The sequence below is a fragment of the Octopus bimaculoides genome, chromosome 9 (genome assembly GCF_046866305.1).
Source record: "Octopus bimaculoides isolate indiv1 chromosome 9, ASM4686630v1, whole genome shotgun sequence".
Lineage (NCBI taxonomy): Eukaryota > Metazoa > Mollusca > Cephalopoda > Octopoda > Octopodidae > Octopus > Octopus bimaculoides.
The window spans coordinates 70,651,724-70,671,545 of record NC_142936.1 but is presented as its reverse complement, the minus strand read 5'-3'; the positions used below and the strand labels follow the sequence as shown (position 1 = coordinate 70,671,545).

Sequence of the window (19,822 nt, the reverse complement as noted above, 5' to 3'; positions counted from 1 at the left end):
GTGCCTTCACCAAGAGGGCATATCAAATTCCGTGATAGCAACTACTGTAGGAAGGTCTACAAGTGTTGTGCAACGAATTGTAGCTCGTTTTAAGTCATCAGGATTGATAGATGCTAAACCCCAAACCAGTAGACCTCGTAAAACTTCACCAAGTGAGGATTGTATTATGGTTAGAATGTCACTGAAGGATAGGTTTATGAGTGCTGCTGAGATATCCATCACGTTTAGCTCCACTTCTGATGTCAACATATCACACAAAACAGTTTTTCAGAGCTTATGAGGTTCTAGGTTGCTTGCTCAGGCACTGGCAAAGAAACCTCTGATCTCCAAGAAGAATCAAAGAGCCCGTCTTCATTTTACTCAAGAACATGTCATTTGGACAGAAGAACAGTGGTCGCAGGTTCATTTTAGCAATGAATCAAAGTTTAATGTAATTGGTTCCAACAGCAGGATGTATGTCTGATGAAGAAGTGACAAAAGGTTATCTCGTGCATGTGTGAGGAAGACAGTGAAATGTGGTGGAGGCAGTGTAATGGTAGGGGAAGGGATCTCTGCTGCTGGTCCTGGTCGATTTATTTGCCTACAAGGGACTGTCAATGCTGAAATCTACAAGCAGATTCTTAGACAACCTGCCCTTCCACATCTCAGATCCTTGTCGGTTCAACCTCCTATCTTCGTGCAGGACAACGCTCCCTATCACACAGCAAAGAGAGTCAAAGATTTTTTTGAGAAATGAAGGGGGTTGATCTCATGGACTTGGTTTGTAGCACTTAAAAAATCTATGTTACTTTTAAAGAAATGCTCTCCACAGCTTGGTAGTTATATCAAAACATGCATGCACACACACCTGTCTCTTCACACACATGCACACCTCTCTGTCAAATTCTCTTCGCTATTTCCCTTTTCATACTAACTACAGTAATCTAGTAATCTGTACCTATTTAAAATTGCAAACCTGTTCAATGTATCAATGTATTCTCTTCTCTTACCATTCCTACTGTGTCCTACTTCAAGATTCCATAGTAATTATTTTTAATTAATCCTTCTTTCTCAAAATTACATTCCTCTGGGATTCTTTTTTGTCCTTTGGTTGCTTTCTAACTTCTAAGGTGTAACAATTCAAATTGAAATATTATTTGCATGGCCTTCAATTGCTATGTGAAAGATTTTCAGAATTCTATTAATATCGATGCTTCACCTCAGACTAATATATCATCATCATTTTAACATCCTCTTTTCCATGCTTGCATGGGCCAGATAGAATTTGTCAAGGCAGATTTTTTATGGCCAGGTACCCTTCCTATTGCCAGTTCTCATCCATCTCAAAGCAAGATATTTCCCTGTGGTTGGACATATTTTCATGAAAGCTCAGAAACAAACGACACAACTTGTATGAAGGTGACACATATATTCAACCATCTAGTAATGTCAGATACACATTCACACACACATACACACTTTTGACAGGTTTCTGTCTATCAGGTCCATTCACAAGGCTTTGATCGGTTGAGGACTGTTGTAGAAGACACTTACTTAATGTGACTCACTATGGCACTGAACCTGAAATCACATGGTTGGGAAGCAGACTTCTTAACCACGCAACCATGCTTGTAATTAATGAATATATACATCTTTTATTTTGTGTCGAGCATTAGATTGTGGCCAAGCTGGGGCACTTCCTTGAAAGTTTTAATGGGAAAAAAAAATCAACCCCAGTATTTATATTTTTGAAACCTGGTACTTATTCTATTAGTCTCTCTTTACCAAACTGCTAAGTTAGACAGAAGTAAAAAAAAAAAAAAACAACACTAGTTGTCAAGTGGTGGTGAGGGACAAATGCAAAGATGCACACACACACACACACACACACACACACACACACACACACACACACACACACACACACACACACACACACACACACACACACACACACACACACACACACGATGGGCTTCTCTCAGTTTCCGAAGCTATAGTAGAAGATATTTGAACAAAGTGCCACACAGGCAAACTGAACTCAGAACTAAGTGGTTGGAGAGCAAACTTCTTAGAACATTTCCATGCTTGGATATATATAAAAAAATGAAAATATATGCCATGTCCCTGAAGACTGGAGGAATGTTGTACTTATAAAATTTGACTTGAAATATAAACAGTCCAATAGCCTTTCAGGTTTTACTCTAGCCATACACACTATCTTTTTTTGTCATTACACCAATTGAAATTGTAAAAAGACATTCAACCTTTTCAATGTAGCAGGCAAATCTCTTAACTAATGATGCTCATTTACAAGGAGAAACATTCACATACTAATGTACATACATACACATATCTACAACAAGCTTCTTTGAGTTTCCATGTGGAAGAGGTAGATCGGGAAGACATAGGACAAGATAGTGAAATGTGATCTTTGGGTGTTGAGTTTCATGGAGGTGATAAGTGACTGATACTTTTGGCAAATTGCTGTGCTTGAGAAGACATGTCAATCTAAGTGAAATCATGGTCATGACCAGTGCTGGTGATGCATGAAAGGCACCCATGCCAGTGACACTTGAAAAGAACCTCTGCTGGTGACACGTTAAAAGGCACTCATGCCGGTGATGCATAAGACATCTAGTACACTCTGTGAAGTGGTTGGCATTGGGAAGGGCATCCAGCTATAGAAAGCAAGCCAAAACAGACTGGAGCCTTGTGCAGCTCTCTGGCTTACCAGTTCCAGTCAAGCCATCTAACCCATGCCAGCATAAAAAACAAACATTAAATGAGGATGATGACAGTGGAACTTATTCACAAAGCTTTAGTCAGGCCCTGCCTGTGCCTTACATAACTGTCTAAAATCTCAGTTGCCTGACTTTCTTTTACATTTCTTTCACTCTGATTACCATGTTTTGCCTCTCAGAATCACTTTTCTACTCTGGTTACGTCATTGGTTCTTACATACCAATGCAGTCATCTGAGTTGTTTGTATTGATTCTCATATTTAATCATTTCCTCAACTTACACTCAACTTGTCACATATTGTCTATACATTGCCATACTCCTTTTTAATAGCTATTACTCTTCTACCCCCATTATTAAGTTCTATGTCACCCACTGTTGCTTTCATGTATGCAAAATATTTTTTTTTTATGTATGAGAAAGGAATTTTAATGAACTATAGATGTAATTGCTTTAGTTCTGTATAGTTATGGTCAAACATGTGATTATCATGATAAAAATATTGTGCATCTATTGTTCAAAGAGAGATAAAATAATTGTAGGGGTCTCAGACTCGTAAACAATGTAATGAAGCTGATAACAAATGTACTTGAGTGGGTGCAATTTGGGTTTGTGCCACAACATGGGACTACAAGTGCTACATTTGTTGTATAGTTCTAGTAGTCAACAATAGGAATACAAAAACATCTTCCACAAAGAATAAACAACATTGCATTTGTTAATCGAGAGAAGGCATTTGATGGGGTTCCATGGTCTGCAGGCTGATGAATAATGAGAACGGTAGCTGAATAGAAGTTGCTTGAGAGAGAGCTATCCAGGTCATGAATGAAGGCCTGGAACCTGTCAGGAGTTGGTAGCAATGTACTTTGTGAAGAATTTAGGGTTACAGTGGAGAAGTCAATAAGGCTTAATCTTCATAAAACTAGATGCTCTTAGAAACAGCTGGGCAACACTTGATTTTCATTGTAAAGCCTAGCACAGGACAGAAGTAGTATTAGTTTTAAGGTTTAAAAAATGAACTTTAATCAGAAAGACTTCTTCATGGTTAATAAAAGTAAGGCACTAAAAGTAAGGGTTACAGCTTTGTTAAAAACAAAGTTTCTTTCTGAGAAAATAGTTCACCAAATGTGTGATGCTGCTTGGCTATAAGAGACAGACAAAGAAGCCGGAGGACATCAAGAAAATAACCTGATTTTCCTTTTATTGCCTGACAATGTAAATTATGGTTGGAAATCAGACAGAAGTTTGATATATTGAAAGTGAAAGAGCAGAATGACAACGGCTACTCAGCAATAACATCAACAGCCCTACTTGTGATTGTTCGTCCTGCTAAGAAATAGTGGCCAGCTCTCCCTCAAGTTACATTCTACCATTTTAAGAAAAGGAAAAGACATATTGGATGATGTAGTCCTGCATAGACAATGTCTGAAGTAAAAGTTGGGATGATCATAGTTGAATTCCTTTGATTATAGATTTGTTTATTAGGTCCAACAAAGAAATAACTCTATTTACATCATCTCTCTCTCCCCTCCCTCCTCTCTATCTTTTTTTCTCTCTCTCTAATAGATTTATTTGCGTGATTGCACGAATCTGTTTATTACTTCCAAAAAAGTTTGCTATTTCATATTTTTCTTTTATTATTGATTGTATGGGTCTTCAAAATGAAGGTTCTGAGTTCAAACTCTGCTTGCAGAAATGTTTATTTAAGTAATAGGACTCCCATAGACAATTGTAGATATGACTCTGGAACACAAAGAAATTTGGGCATTTAATCTGAAATCATTATTTGAGAATAACAGACTTAAACAGCAAATTTATACCACTCAAGACGATTCAGAGCATTTTCTATAAATTTTTAAGTGCTTAAATCTTACATTTACTTACTTGAAAGGTTTTAGCCACTTATATTGACCACAATTTTTCAAGTGGTGTTAAAATAAGGACTGGCATAGAAACTGCTTTGCACATACATTTGTGCATGCACATACATACGTAAGTAGTTCAAGCTAGTTTAGCAGCCCATTACCCTGGAGTTTCTGCAGCATTCCACTGCTTTATCAGACAAGTCAGACTATTGTACTCTGTATTGAGTACTCTTTTTCTAGATCATCACCCAAGAACAGATAAATGAGTGTGTACACACACATGCATGTATGCACACAGTGCACACAATGCATGTACACACACACACAGTTTATTTAAGCTGGTCCAGCAAGCTGTTACTCTGGTGTTTCTGCAGCATGCTGAGACTTCTTCAGTTAAGTCAGGCTTTCCCACTCTGTTTCTATTGAATACATTATCTCCAGATTGTTACCCCAGAGAGACACACTCAAACCATGAGTGTGTCTCTCTGTGCAGTTTCCATTTATAAATATCACTCAGAAGGCATTGGTCAGCTTAACACTTAAGTCGACACTTGCCTAAGATGCCATGTAGTTAGGCCCACATGTTTACCCTTACAGCCACATGGGCTCATGTTTGAGGCTACATTGTTGCAATGCAAACTTCTTAACCAAACAGACATAGTCATAGTTTTTAACTCATATGATCAAGTTGACATATAAAAGACATCCCAGCTGTGACCAGGTATCTTGTTTGTTTTTATTTCTTTTTCAAACTTAGTTTGTCTCAGCCTACATTATTTTTTTTAATATGTTTCCCTGCACTCTGCAAATACTTTGAGTTATCCAACACCAGTAATTAACATAGCTAATTGGCTGGTTAAATCACCTTTTCATTTTAACAATAAAATTATTCAAATTAAAACAGAGTATTTATCTATAAATTTCTAAGTTGTATGTTTAGATAGGAAAAGGCATTTATTAGATAAAATGAAACAAAATTATGCTGTTATATTTACAAGTTGTTGTTTAGCTCACAATTAGCCTTCATTAAACAGTCCTATGATTGAAGACCATATTATCTTTTTCAGACATTGTATACCTAGGACTATATTATCCTGTGTCTCCTTTTTTTTTTTTTTTAAAGACAATAAGATATGATTTGAGAGAGATTTGACTACTATTTTTAACAACAGGTCAAGCACCTGTACAGATGCTCCCTCATTGGCTTGTATTACGTATAACCCAGTGCAAGCTTTGGACACATAAGAGGTGTAGCAGCATCAAAGGAAGGTTAACAGAGAATATAGTCTTTGTGTGTAGCAAATGTGCAGTACAATAAGCACTAGAAATATGCAGACAGCAGGCTTCCTCAAATGCTCAGGTGGATCATTAGAAGTAACAGATAGCTTCTGTTACCTAAGAAACCAAGTTAGCGGTGATGGAGGGAGTTCTGAAAGTGTACTTGCTAGGATAAGAATGGGCTGAGCAAAGTTCAGAGTGTTTCTACCTTTGTTAGTAACTAAGGGCCTCTCCCTCAGAGTAAAAGGCAGATTGTATGATGCCTCTGTACATACATCTACGTTACATAGCATTGAAACTTGGGCCTTGATTACAGAGGACTTACAAAGGCTTGAAAGAAATGAAGCTAGCATGCTCCACTGAATGGGTAATGTCAGTGTGCATGCACGACAGAGTGCAAATGATTCAAAAGGAAAACTGGGTATAAGAGGCACCAGATGTGTATGCAAGAGAGAAGACTATGCTGGTTTGGTTATGTGTTGCGTATGGATGAGGACAGCTGCATAAAGAAGTGTCAAGCTCTAATTGTGGAGAGTACTTGTGGAAGGGTTAGACTCAAGAAGACAAGGGACATAATAGTAAGAAAGGATCTTCAGATGCTGGGCTTCACTGAGGAAATGACAAGGGACCAGGAGATGAGGTAATTTCCTGTACTTGATGATACACGTCAAGCTAAGTAAAACTCTTGTCTTATACACATACAGACTTTGTCCTTACAGGTGTCAGTGCCACTTAAAAAGCACCTGTGCCAATGCTGTGTAAATGCACCTGTACTGGTGGCACATATAAAGCACTCAGCACACTCTGTTAAGTGGTTGGCATTAGGAAGAGCATCCAGCTGTAGAAACCATACCACAACAGACATGTGAAACTGTCCAGCCCATGCCAGCATGGAAAGCAGACATTAAATGATGATGATGATATATTGGTAGAATTGTTAAAGTATCTGACATAATACCTTAAAGTATTTGTTTTGACTCTTTATGCTCTGAGTTCAAATTCAGCTGAGATTAGTTTTGCCTTTTATCCTCCTGGGATTGATAAAATAAAGTTGCAGTTAAGTACTAGGGATCATATAATCTGAAGCCTTGTCATTTAAAAAAATTTTCTTACAGGTCAGTTATTGGTGCCACCTGTTTGTCTTTCCCATAACAAATTTGTGCTTGTGGAAGATTATCAGAGAAAGTAGTGCTTGTATGTGGAAGATGTACAAGAACCATAAAAACTACAGATACTTGGGAAATGGATTTTCTCAAATGCCCCAGAGACTCTTTAGAGGTAGTGGATAATTTCTGCTATTTTGGGGACCAAATTAGTTGTTGAGCAGGATGTATAGAAAATGTCATAGCTAGAATAAGAATAGGATGGAAAAAATACAGAGAGATTTTACTTCTGTTGGCAGCCCAAAGTCTCCCTCCCTCTCTGAGTGAAAGGAATATTGTGTGATGCATGTATACAACCAGCAATTTTACATGGTAGTGAGGTGTGTGCCTTGACTGCAGAGGGAATGCAAAGGTTAGAGAGGAATGAAGCTAGTATGCTCCACTGGATGTGCAATGTAAGTGTACATGTTAGGCATAAGAGGAATTAGATGCAATGTGCAAAGGAGGAGACTACGCTAGTTTAGACATGAGATGTGGATGGATGTAGACAGCTCTATAAAGAAGTGCCGGTCACTTAAAGTGGAGGAAACCTGTGGAAGAGGGAGACCGAGAGAGATATAAGACAGAGTATTGAAGGACAACCTCAGGACACTGAACCTTACCAAGGAGATGACAAAGGACCAAAATATCTGTAGGCTTGCTGTACTCAAGAAGACCCATCCTCCACAGCAGAAGTGTTAATGCTGCTCTCCTTACTGAAGAGAATTGGCCTGCAAGAGCCCTGTGCTGGTGCCATGTAAAAAGCATTCATGCTGGCATCAAGTAATGAGTGCTCATTCCAGCACTACATAAAGAGGTACCTGTGCCAATTCCACATAAAAAGCACCCATGCCAGTGCCATGTAACAGGCACTCAGCACACTTTGTAAAGTGGTTGGTGTTAGGAAGGGCATCCAGTCATAGAAAACAAGTCAAATCAGACTGAAACCTGGTGCAGCTCTCCTGCTAGCCAGCTCTAGTCAAATCCATGCCATCATGGGAAATAGACATTAAAGGATGATGATGATGCATGTTAATTATCATTTACATTAATATCTCAGCAGTTAATTTAATAGCTGTCTATCGTTGTGCAGATACGAGTTTCTCAATTCATTATTATCTAGATATCAAATTTTCTTGTCTTATTTTTACATTTAATTATTAAACATTAGTGTTTATTTACTTTTGCTATCAAATCAAATTCTAGTTAAGAATTATTCTAATTACATTAAAAAATGTAAATGTCAGCTTGACAGATTCTGCTTCTGTGTGATTAACTTTTTAGCATTTAAGCCAGTCATATCCAGCCCATATATTTTATGTTCAGACTAGTCAGATGTAGCCTCTCACACTTACCCTACAATGTCATTCTAAAAATAGACAATCACATAATTGAAATTTCAAAGCAACACAATTATGCATGATAAATTCAAAAAAATGTGAACATGCATTACATGAGACAGTGTAATCTAAACGCTGAAAGATTAAGTTTCTATGTATTGATTTCTGTATGTGTATGTCTGTGTGTTTATTTCTCCTACAGTCCTTGTGGTTAATCTAGTTTATTTTTATCCTATAAACATATAAAGTGGTGCTCAAAAGTTCCTGTCTTTAAGTAAAAGAATATACAAGAGGATCAATTATGATTTTATCCAACATATTCCCCTTTCAGATTCACACACTTATTGCAGTGGTCCTTTAGTTTTTCTAGATTCTGTAAAAGAACTCAGAAAGTTAGCCTCTAAACGGGCCTTTCATGATACCCTTAAAGCCAGGAAATTTTCAACACCCCACTCGTATGTATTGATTTGTGTGTGTTTATTTCTCCTACAGTTTTTATTAATATATTTTATTCTTACCCTCTAAACATACAAAGGGGTGCAGAAAAGTTCCTGGTTTTGGGTAAAAGAAAATACAGGAGGATTTTATCCAACATATTCCCATCTCAAATTCACACAATTATTGCAGTGATCCTTCAGTTTTACTAAACCCTGTAAAAGAATGCAGAAGGTCAGGCTTTCAACCAGGCCTTTCATGATACCCTTAAAGCCAGCACCACTCCCTATGTATGTATAGATTTGTGTGTGTGTGTTTATTTCTCTTATAGTTCTTATGCTTAATATATTTTTTCTTACCCTCTAAACAAACATTTACATATTTATCTTTTACTTGTCTCAGTCATAAGACTGCAGCCATGCTGGAGCACCACTTTGGAAAATTTTTTAGTCAAATGAATCAACCCCAGCACTTATTTTAAGCCTGGCACTTAATCTATCGGTCTTTTTGCCAAACCTCTAAGTTACAGGGGTGTAAATGTACCAGCACCAAGCAAATGGAATTGATGTTTAATTTGAGCTGTTGCAAAATTATTTGAAGGAATGGTTAGAGAAAAGGAAGAGTGCAGTGTTTAAAGGGAGTGAGGGGGCTGTTGGGAAAAAAGTTAGCAAAAAGCATCGAATAGGCTTGTTGTTTACTTCTTGCTTACTATTGACCATCCTAACTGCTAGTCAGTCATACATTGTGTGTCAACGACTAACATTACATAGAGTAGTCCTTGTTTCATATAAAACAGGATGTGTGATTTGAAGGCGATTTGTTTGCTATTTCTTGCAGTTAGCATAGTAGCTGTCTTAGAAAAAAAAGAAAACGATAGCAAAAAGAGGAGTAATACTAGGAAAGTGAATGAATAAGTACTTGGCAAATATTTTTTGAGTTTTGATTTTGTTTCTATTTAGGCTTTTTTAAAAAATCTAGTTTTCTTCAATTCTAGACCTGTCCAGTGTTGTTCGGTACTGGTGATACTGTATCTTATTTTAGTCATTTCTACAAATAGATTTAAAAAATAAGCAATACACAAAACATTTCATGTAAGAAAGAATACACTGTTTGGATGATGTAGGGCATAGTTGTTTAGTTTTCGACTCATTCTGGATGTTAACTACTAAATTTTTTTATGTAATGCTTTAGTCATTACATAAAATAGAACTCCAGTTTGAACACCTACAGTCGTCTGCAGGGAATAAATTTCAGAGGTCTAATGTTTTAGGGTAAAAGAAGATTGTGCATGATGGTTAGTGCTGCACTGTGAGCAGTCAGGGACAGGGTATGGATGACGAGAGGATGAGAGACAAGTGTGTTGAGTTGAACTCAGTGGAGGTAGTATGCAGTTAAGTAGTTTCAAGAAGCAGACATCCTTATGGAAATGAGATAATGGACAGAATGATGAGACAATACATATGTAGGCCTGACATTGCACTGGGTTTGTGAGTCATTATTTATGGGCCAGTCAAAATCAGTAAAAGCTAATTTCATAATGCTTTTTAAAAAAAAAAAAATTTAATTACATTCTGTGTAATTAAAAGTAGTTTAGAAAGTTAATGGTCACCACAATTACTAACTCCTTTTCAATTAAGTAGAGACTCAATCTGGTCTACCTCAGGAGAATCTCACAACTCTTGCTATCTTTGTCACTTAGTTTTTGTTATCGTTTAGATCAGAGTTAACTCTGACCAAGCAGACCTATGAGGAACGATAAGCCAGCCATGATCAAACTATCTTTTCTTTAGACATTGCTGTATGTAATACCACATTCTTTTTATGTGTGTGTGTGTTATATTTTTTTAAACAGAAAAGTATGATTTGAAAGAGATTTAGTTGCAGGTTGAGCGACTGCATTGGGGCCTCTTTCAGCTTTATGTGCACAATATCTAATCTCATTTCCCCTCAGCAAAATAAGCATCAGCTGCTTGGATAAGCACCGCACTACTGACTGACCAAAAGTTCAGCATTTGAAAGCTAAAGATGCCATCAAGCTTTAAAATCTCTGAGTAATTTGTAATAAAATAAAAGAGAAATAGCTTTTAACATTGTAAGAGTTATAAATTTCTTTAGCTTACATTGATGTGTCTAAGACACAGTAATGGCAGCCAATCAATATTGACAGGCTTCACTGTACAAGAGAAAAAAAAAATCCAGTTTAAGCAGAAAGCCATTTGATTGTAAGGGCAATAAAACTTACTCACACACTACAACATCTGGCCCACAGACAAAAGCTTACTCGCCAACACACTACAATGTCTGGCCTGCCGATAAAGACTTCCCAACTCACTATGACTGGCCCATAGACAAAATCTTACCAATACACTATGTCTGCCTCACAAAGATGTACCAATAGATCAAAATGTCTGACCCAGATACAAAACTTAATCTCCAACACACTGCAATGACTGGCTTATTTTGCTGAGTGGAAATGAGGTTAGTTATTGTGCACATAAAGCTGAAAGAGGCCCCGATGCAGTCGCTCAACCTGCAACTAAATCTCTTTCAAATCATACTTTTCTGTTTAAAAAAATATAACACACACATAAAAAGAATGTGGTATTACATACAGCAATGTCTAAAGAAAAGATAGTTTGATCATGGCTGGCTTATCGTTCCTCATAGGTCTGCTTGGTCAGAGTTAACTCTGATCTAAACGATAACAAAAACTAAGTGACAAAGATAGCAAGAGTTGTGAGATTCTCCTGAGGTAGACCAGATTGAGTCTCTACTTAATTGAAAAGGAGTTAGTAATTGTGGTGACCATTAACCTTCTAAATTACTTTTAATTACATAAAATGTAATGAAATTTTTTTTTAAAAAAAGCACTATGAAATTAGCTTTTACTGATTTTAAACATTTTGAAAATATGGATGACCAAGTTAATGAGTTACTGGACAGCTAGCCAAGAGGAACTTATACCTTGTCATTATTACTACAGCCAAGACACTTCTAATAGCTGTTTCCAAATTGGCACCACATAGCAGTATAGTTCACTGATATAAGCAACGGAAATACTATCAAATTGACTAGTGTTTTTATTGCTCACATTTTTAAATCCATCATTGTTATTCATGCTGAACATGACTTGGTTGTTTGGTCAGCAACTCCTCCTTATAAGGTACACAATGTTGTAGAAGTAAGTGGTACAAGAAGTTATGCTTAGGGCATGTGTACTGCAAGAAATTATACATAGAACATGTGTACTACTACATGTGGTACTACAATTTGACAAGTAGAATGGAATTACCTTTCCATCTTGTCCTGTAGATCATTATTCCAAATAAGGCTTTTAATTGAGGACTTTGGTGTACAAGGAAATTATGGCAGGTGAATCATGGTAGTAGTAGCCTGGAAAAGTTTAAGGACGTCTGCTCAAAGAGTTGCTGGTAAACATGACAAGTAATTTAACCTTTTTATCACCATATTTCTGTTGAAATACACTACCTTAGTTTCAATTAATTTTTTAAATGATCAAGAGTTTGGTAAAATGCCATTATCAAGCCAGTTTTTGGAACATAAATTAACTCTTTAACATTCAGATGTAATCTGATGTGATACTTATTTATATTTAAGATTTTGATGATGTGACTGTTTCTTTTTAGAAAGACATTGTAAGGTAAGCATGAGAGGCCAGTTCTGATGGCTTTGAACGTAAAACTGGCAGAATATTTGGGCCAGTTATATCTAGTTCAAATGCTAAAGGGCTAATATGAAGGTTTGTTGAAAAGTTTTCAGATCACTCCAAAACTGGAACTCTGTATCAGAGAATTTAAAGGTTTTCAGATCAGTTGGTATCAAAAGTCAGAGAAATCTGAGAAGTACCAGCTACCAACAAAAGCAGTTGGAAAGCCATACATGTTTTATTGTAATGATAATGGATTCACTTTCATGCTATTCATTTTTTAATTAGGTTTTGGCTCATTTCCAGCATCTCATTTGTGACAAGATATGATAAAATTTATACAAGAATAATTAATAAAAGGAAAAAAAAAAAGAAAATGGTGGAATAAATTATACATTTGTAATCCTCCTGTCAAGCTTATTTGAATGTTTTCATTTCTGAAGGCCAATATACATGTCTTGGCTTCTTAAGACTGTTATTCCAAAATATTTAACTAGTTGAAAGGAATGTTAATCACTTGTCTGTCATTTTTGAAATATTTTCATTTCTTTAGATGTTTAAATCTTTTCAAAATATCTAGTGACTACTTAGATTACTAAAAATACATTTAGAAATGCACTGGTGATCTAAATGTATTTTTAAATAGCTACTGGAATATGTAAACATACTCAAATGAATTTTAATTTTTCTGCTTAAATATATATTTGTTTGTTTGGATCCAGGTCTGCTCTGTCTGATGAACACTCCTCATCAAATGCATTCCAGCCATGACCATCCATTTTATTATTATTTTCAAGCTTGTGTATCTAAGGTTACATTATCCTAAGTGTCATTCATTTCTTAGATGATTGATTGTAATTTTATAGAGATTTGACTGCTATTTCTAGAGAGTCAAATGACCACGAAGACAACATTCGCTCAGTTTTTTTTATTTATTTATTTAATTTTTTTAATAAAAGTGCAGGTATGTCTGTGTAGTTAAGAAGCTCATTTTACAACCACTTGGTTTCAGATTCAGTCCCATTGCATGGCCCCTTGGACAACTATAGTCCTGGGCTGACATTGAAACTGTATGAAAACCCATCATATGTGTTTCTGTCCCCCCCACACACACACACATACAGACTACTTGACAATCAGTGTTGGTTTGTTTACATCCCCACTTAGTGATTCAGCAAAAGAGACTGATAGAATAAGTACCAGCCTTAAAATGTAAGTAGTAGGGTCAGTTTGTTCAACTAAACCTTTTGAGGTGGTGCCCCAGCATAGTCACAGTCCAGTGAATGAAGCAACTAAAAGAAAGGTTAATGATATATAACAGAAGTAGTGATACCTGAAACTTTTCTCTTTGAGGTAGATATTATTCATTTTCCCAATGAAGACCAAAAGCTGTAACATTATAAATCTCTCCTAAATTAAATGGATTGGAATAACTGGTCAGTTGGATTGATGTTCAAATTAAATTTGCAGGTTAGTTGGTGAGGAAGCAGTAGTATGAAGAAAGTTTCAGGGGATATGTATCTTGGAAAGAAGGACTGGGAAATGTTTATGTATAGTCTGGAGAGAATGCCACACATCAATAATAGTTGGGATTGAGGGCAGACATTTTGTTTTATGTTTTGTTTTTGTTTTAATTTGTTTGAGCTTTGTACATCACTATCTCTTACCCCCTTTTTTTTTCATTCTGTCATCTCATTCTTACAGCTGTTTAATGCTTTAGTTGATTTTAAGTAAAAACTTATGTCTGTCACTTTCTCACTTTCTCTGCCTCCTCTGGTTTCATCTTATGGTGCCTGTCTATAGTTACAACTATTAAGAGCTAAGTCATTTCTCCAGGTATACAGGGCTGCCTGGTAACTGCATTCAAACTTCTGATTAACTTATAAAAATAAGTAGGTATCAGCATAATATTTCTGTTTATAAGTTAGTCAAATATTCGACACTATTAAGTAAATCATATAATATAAATGAAATTATAAGAAAATCTTATTACTTTTTTACTGGTTGAATTGTAAAAAGTTTCTATGTTAGTCATAAATTATACTTTTCACACTAATGATTTGGTAGAAATTAGAGCATTAAAAGAAAAATATAACTTTTTATAAACAAGTACAATAGGTTATATTTTAATCTGTTTGACTTTGGGCTCAATCTCACTATGCTGTGCCTTATGCAGATGTATTTTGCTTTACTCCATACCAACCAATGCCTGAAAAAAAATCTTTTATGTATGCGTGTGCTTGTGTATAAGTGTATGCATTTCTATATATATATGTGTGTGTGTCTGTAGGAATATTTACAATCTAACTTGACTGCAACTAATGATGTCTGTTGACTTTTCCTGTCACCAAATCATCTATTAGCTCTGTGCTTTCGAGTTCCTCTGGATTAAAAAGCAAGCTTACTTGAAAAACAGCTAAGAGTTGGTGACAGGAACAGCATCCAATCATAAAAATTCTGCAGGGAATACTTACCTGTCTAAACCTCTAAATCATATTAGCATGGAAAAACAAACTATACACGTGCACACACGTATGCACACACACACACACACACACACACACACACACACAGCTTTGTGGTAAGAAGTTTGCTTCTCAGCCACATGGTTTCTGGTTCAGTCCCATTGCATGGTACCTCATGCAAGTATCTTCTACTTTAGCTTCAGTTTGACAAAATCCTCGTGAACAGATTTGATAGATGGAAACTGAAAGAAGTCCATCACATATATGGCATATGCGTCTTTGTGTTTGTCCCTACACCACTGCTTGACAACTAGTGTTGGTTTGTTTATGTCCTCATAACTTACCAGTTTGGTGAAGGAGACTGATAGGATAAGTAACAGACTCACAAAACATTAGTACTGAGGTCAATTTGTTTGACTAAATCCTTTAAGGTGATGCCCCAGCATGACCACAGTCCAATGGTTGAAACAAGCTAAAAGATATATATATGAAAGATGAAAGAAAAAATGAGATTATTTTAATAGTTACTTAAGAGTTTTATATAAACCATTTCTTTTTTGTAGGTTTTTTTCATGTTACACACGAAGATCAATTATAGGTTAGGGCCAATATCTATTTAAATATGATTCTGTTTAGAAGAAAGTTTCTTAAGATTAAGTTTGACCTTTCTAGTTACTCTACCTGAAACTATTGAGAATGAAGCATTTGTGAGTGAATCAGATACTTTCTTTGAAGTATAAGAAATTATTACTGTTTATAAGGTTAGAGATTATTTGGTGGTTGTAATCCGATTGATTATTATTATTATTATTGTTGTTGTTGTTGTACTTCGGTTTTGTTTCCTCAGGTTGATTCTGTGAGAGCAGACAGCAGCCTGTTGTCAGGGGTCTCACAAGGTCTCTTCATGCACATTATTATTATTGTTGTTGTTATTATGGTAGAGAGATGGTAGAATCATTAGCACATGGAACAAAATGTTTAACAGCATTGCTTCCTGCTCTTTTTACATTCTAAGTTTAAATACCACTGAGGTCAGCCTTGCTTTCATCTTTTCAGAGCCAATAGAATAAAGTACCAGTCAAATACAGGGTGGGGTCAGTGTTATAAAATTAAACTTCCTTCACAGCTTCTGGTTTTGTGCCTAAATTAGAAATCATTGTTTATAACAATAATCTGTCAGGTGAAGAGAGGTAGTGTTTGGTCTTTTACCTCTTCCAGATTGATGGAATTTTGGTTGATGTTTAAGAGGATTCTCTATCTTTTAATACTTTGATGTTAAGTTTAACAGTAATGTGTATGTTTGACAACACACAAGAGACAATAAGGGAACTCAAGGTAGATTATTTGTAAGTGGTAATGGAAAGAAGGTTTAACTTTAAACAGATTAATAAACTAGTGTGGGTGTTATGTAACAGATGGGGTTACTGTAACATATTTGAAAATTTGTGTAATGCTCTTGTTTTGAACACCAGATGTCCTTCTCATTGCTAATCCAGAGTAGAAATGTAATTTGTCAGACAGATTGGAGTAAGTAGAATTGTTTGCATGGTCCACAGATATTGGTTTTTTTATTTTTTATTTGTTTCCAGAGAATTGTTTAGACTTTAAATTATTATAGAATACCTTTCTGGATACAATAATAATGCAGTAATGTCTCTATCTGTGACTATTGATGCTATATAAAGCTATAAATATTCCCCCTGGTGACTATGCCGTTTTCTTTATTTGGTTAGTTACTGAATGTACTTAATTAGTACTTGTACTAATACAAGTACTTAATAAGTACAAGGCAGACTATTTGAGGTGTGAGTAACATATATGTTGCCATATGGCATTAGATAGTGCAAGAGAACTGAAAGTGAATGGGATACAAAAGCATTAGCAGATGTATGCAGAAAGAACAAGTACATTTGTATGGACACATAATACTATTGGATAGTGTATGCTGGAAGCTAAGATGCCAATGAATGGGAGGCATACGTGTGGTAGAAGATTTACAAAGTATTAAATAGATCAAATTTAGAACACTTTGGCAGTTCAGAAGTGATGTTTACAAAATCAAGATTCAGTGAAAAGTATACTGTTGCATCATCCATCTATCTCACATAAGCACAGAAATGCTGATATTGTGAAAAAACAAATTCTGATATGAATATATATTGTTTGTTTTTAAGTCCTGAAAAAAATAAAACAAGCTGTAGTACAGCTATTTGTAAGTGAGATAGTAATATAATCTTAGAAGACTTTGGAGTTACTAATAGTATGTTTTACTTCCTTTTTATAATTTTTTATGTACTTTTCTTATCTTGAGTTAGTTACAGCTAATGGGAAAATAATTTGTTGTCATAACCTTATGAATCACTAATTGGATCTTTTCTTTTCTTTTTTTTTTCTCTTACTGATTTCAATCTTTTAAACTATGGCTATGTTAATTACACTGACCCCAGTACTTTGTCTAGTATTATTTTTATCAATCTCTTAAGGATGAAAGACAAAGTCAACCTCAATATAAAGGTACTTAATCAAAATGTAGATACTACTTGTGTATTTTTGATCAATGAACATTTAAGCAGATATTCTACCATTCATCACTTGCATGTGTGTATGTGTGCATACATATATCTGGCAGTCTTCTGCCAGTTTCTGTACGCCAAACTTCACTCTGGTGGCTAGGGTAGAAGATATTTGCCCAAGATTTTGTGCAATGTGGCACACTGGGTTGCTGTTTTTCCACTGCCACAGTCTATTTGTGTGTGTAAACAAGGTGAACTCTGTTCGAACTTGGCTGTTGTATCTCTGCACTTAACATTAGTTGTGTGCATCTTAGCTGTATTTGGTGCTAACTAGTGGGCAATGAATAATTGATACCATTGCTATTTTTGTACATATTTGTTTTATTTTGGTCTGGATTGTGCAAGGGAAAAAGTATTTTTAATACTGTGTTGTAAATGTATCTGGGTCTTTCCAGATGATTATAATTGTAGTAAGAGGGACTATAAAGGTTGGGACTTGTTGCATCAACAAATTATCCTCTTCACATACCCAGGTGGAGTGTGTTTCATTGTGTAAAGAGTAAGAATGGTCTGTGTGCATGAATTGTCCCATTTAATGTTCTTTGTGGTTTGTTGTGGCAAGACTGGGGTTCCAGGTAAAGCTGACATAACTCATGATGGATCTGATGTATTGTTTGAATATATCAGATTCATCATCATCATCATCATCATCGTTTAACGTCCGCTTTCCATGCTAGCATGGGTTGGACGATTTGACTGAGGACTGGTGAAACCAGATGGCTACACCAGGCTCCAATCTGATTTGGCAGAGTTTCTACAGCTAGATGCCCTTCCTAATGCCAACCACTCCGAGAGTATAGTGGGTGCTTTTACGTGCCACTGGCACAAAGGCCAGATTGTGTTGATTAAATGTAGTTTCTATGTGCACTCTGCATGAATGTTGTAAAGATGTTGCATGAAATTCTTTGTACTTTTGTAATCTTCTCAGTATGTGTTGCATGTTATCTTGTTGAATGTAAAGGTGTCTCTATCTGACATCAGAGATAGTGGATTTGGGAAGTGGTACTTTTAGTCTATTTGTCTGATGCCAAGTTTCTAGGTAGCTGACATGCAATTGTGTCTGGTGAAGGTGGGAGGATGTGATTGTGACACAATTTGCTTTTGAGGCTTTGATACCATATCTTTATAGAGATATAGGGAAGTCATTTAGATATAAGTAAAAAGACTGAAAGGATGAATTCTCGTGGTAAACTATTTGTGGAGTTACAGATTTTAGATGTCTTTTCTCTATACTCTAACTAAGTTTGATGTGATGTGTAGTTTGCAACAGCATTTTGTATTACTACTTTAAAAATGTTACCTATTTTGTTTATAAGCAGGTAGTAAAGAGGAAGCTCTGCTGCTGTCAATTGTACTTAAGATGGTTCATGGTAGGGTTTTGATATCAAAGCAGTCATGTATTATTTGGCTATAGTTTGTAAGTTGTATGGTAGTTAAGTGAAGAAGTCTTCTTCCATGTTTTGAGTTAGAAAAAGGAATAAGTGGATTGTTGGTGTTGCTGTCAAGTTTTTCAAGTATTTTAATGACATGCGCAGGAAGATAAGGTCCACATGATACTACTTCTGTTAAGTTTTGCAAGGTTTCATAATTTTATAACCAAATTCAGAGGATTTAACAATGTCCAAATCAGCAAATATTTTCATACACTTTAAGTGTTATGGCAGAAATTTTATATAATTTAACATGGATATCTTATCTATCTTCACCAATAATTTAATGTCTTTTTTACATGCTAAGTAATATAATTAATTTAGAATTGTTTTAGCTGTTATCTTTAAACCAGCTTTAGGTCAAGGTCCACTTAACTATCACAAATGTGTAGTGGAATAAGTTTAACTTTTTATCAGAATTTTGTGGTGTAGGGTACCTTTCCTTTAACTAAATGTCCTAACAACAATGACTAAAGCAGTTGAAAAAATATGCTGTAACCTAATTATGTTCATAAAAATATTTATGGTTTTTGTAAATGTTAGTTATTAAAGTAATATTAGAAATAAACATTATTTCTAACATTACCTTAGTAACATTTAGAATGAAATAAACACCATTTTCATTTTCAAAAAAACCATAAATTTGTTTACTAACATCTTATTATCAAAAGCAAATGAATATTCTACTTTTTATTTTTTTTCCTGATTTTTATTCATTTATTGTATGAGAAAAGAAAGTGGTATCTTGCTGGTGATTTCTTTGAAATTTGTGATTTGATTTTTGGAAACCGTTCTCCATAACTACTGTCTAATCACTTTACGAAGTACTCTCAGAAACCATTATCTGTATTAACCAAGCTTTAGACTATCATTCATGTCATGTATAATTGACCAACTACAAAGAGA

The 19,822-nt window shown here is 35.4% G+C and overlaps 1 protein-coding gene across 2 annotated transcripts in view; it reads left to right on the top strand.

The window, feature by feature from the left end:
* LOC106868034 (UV radiation resistance-associated protein) overlaps nucleotides 1–19,822 on the top strand; it is a 63,157-nt gene that overhangs the window by 3,795 nt on the left and 39,540 nt on the right. The window lies entirely within an intron of this gene.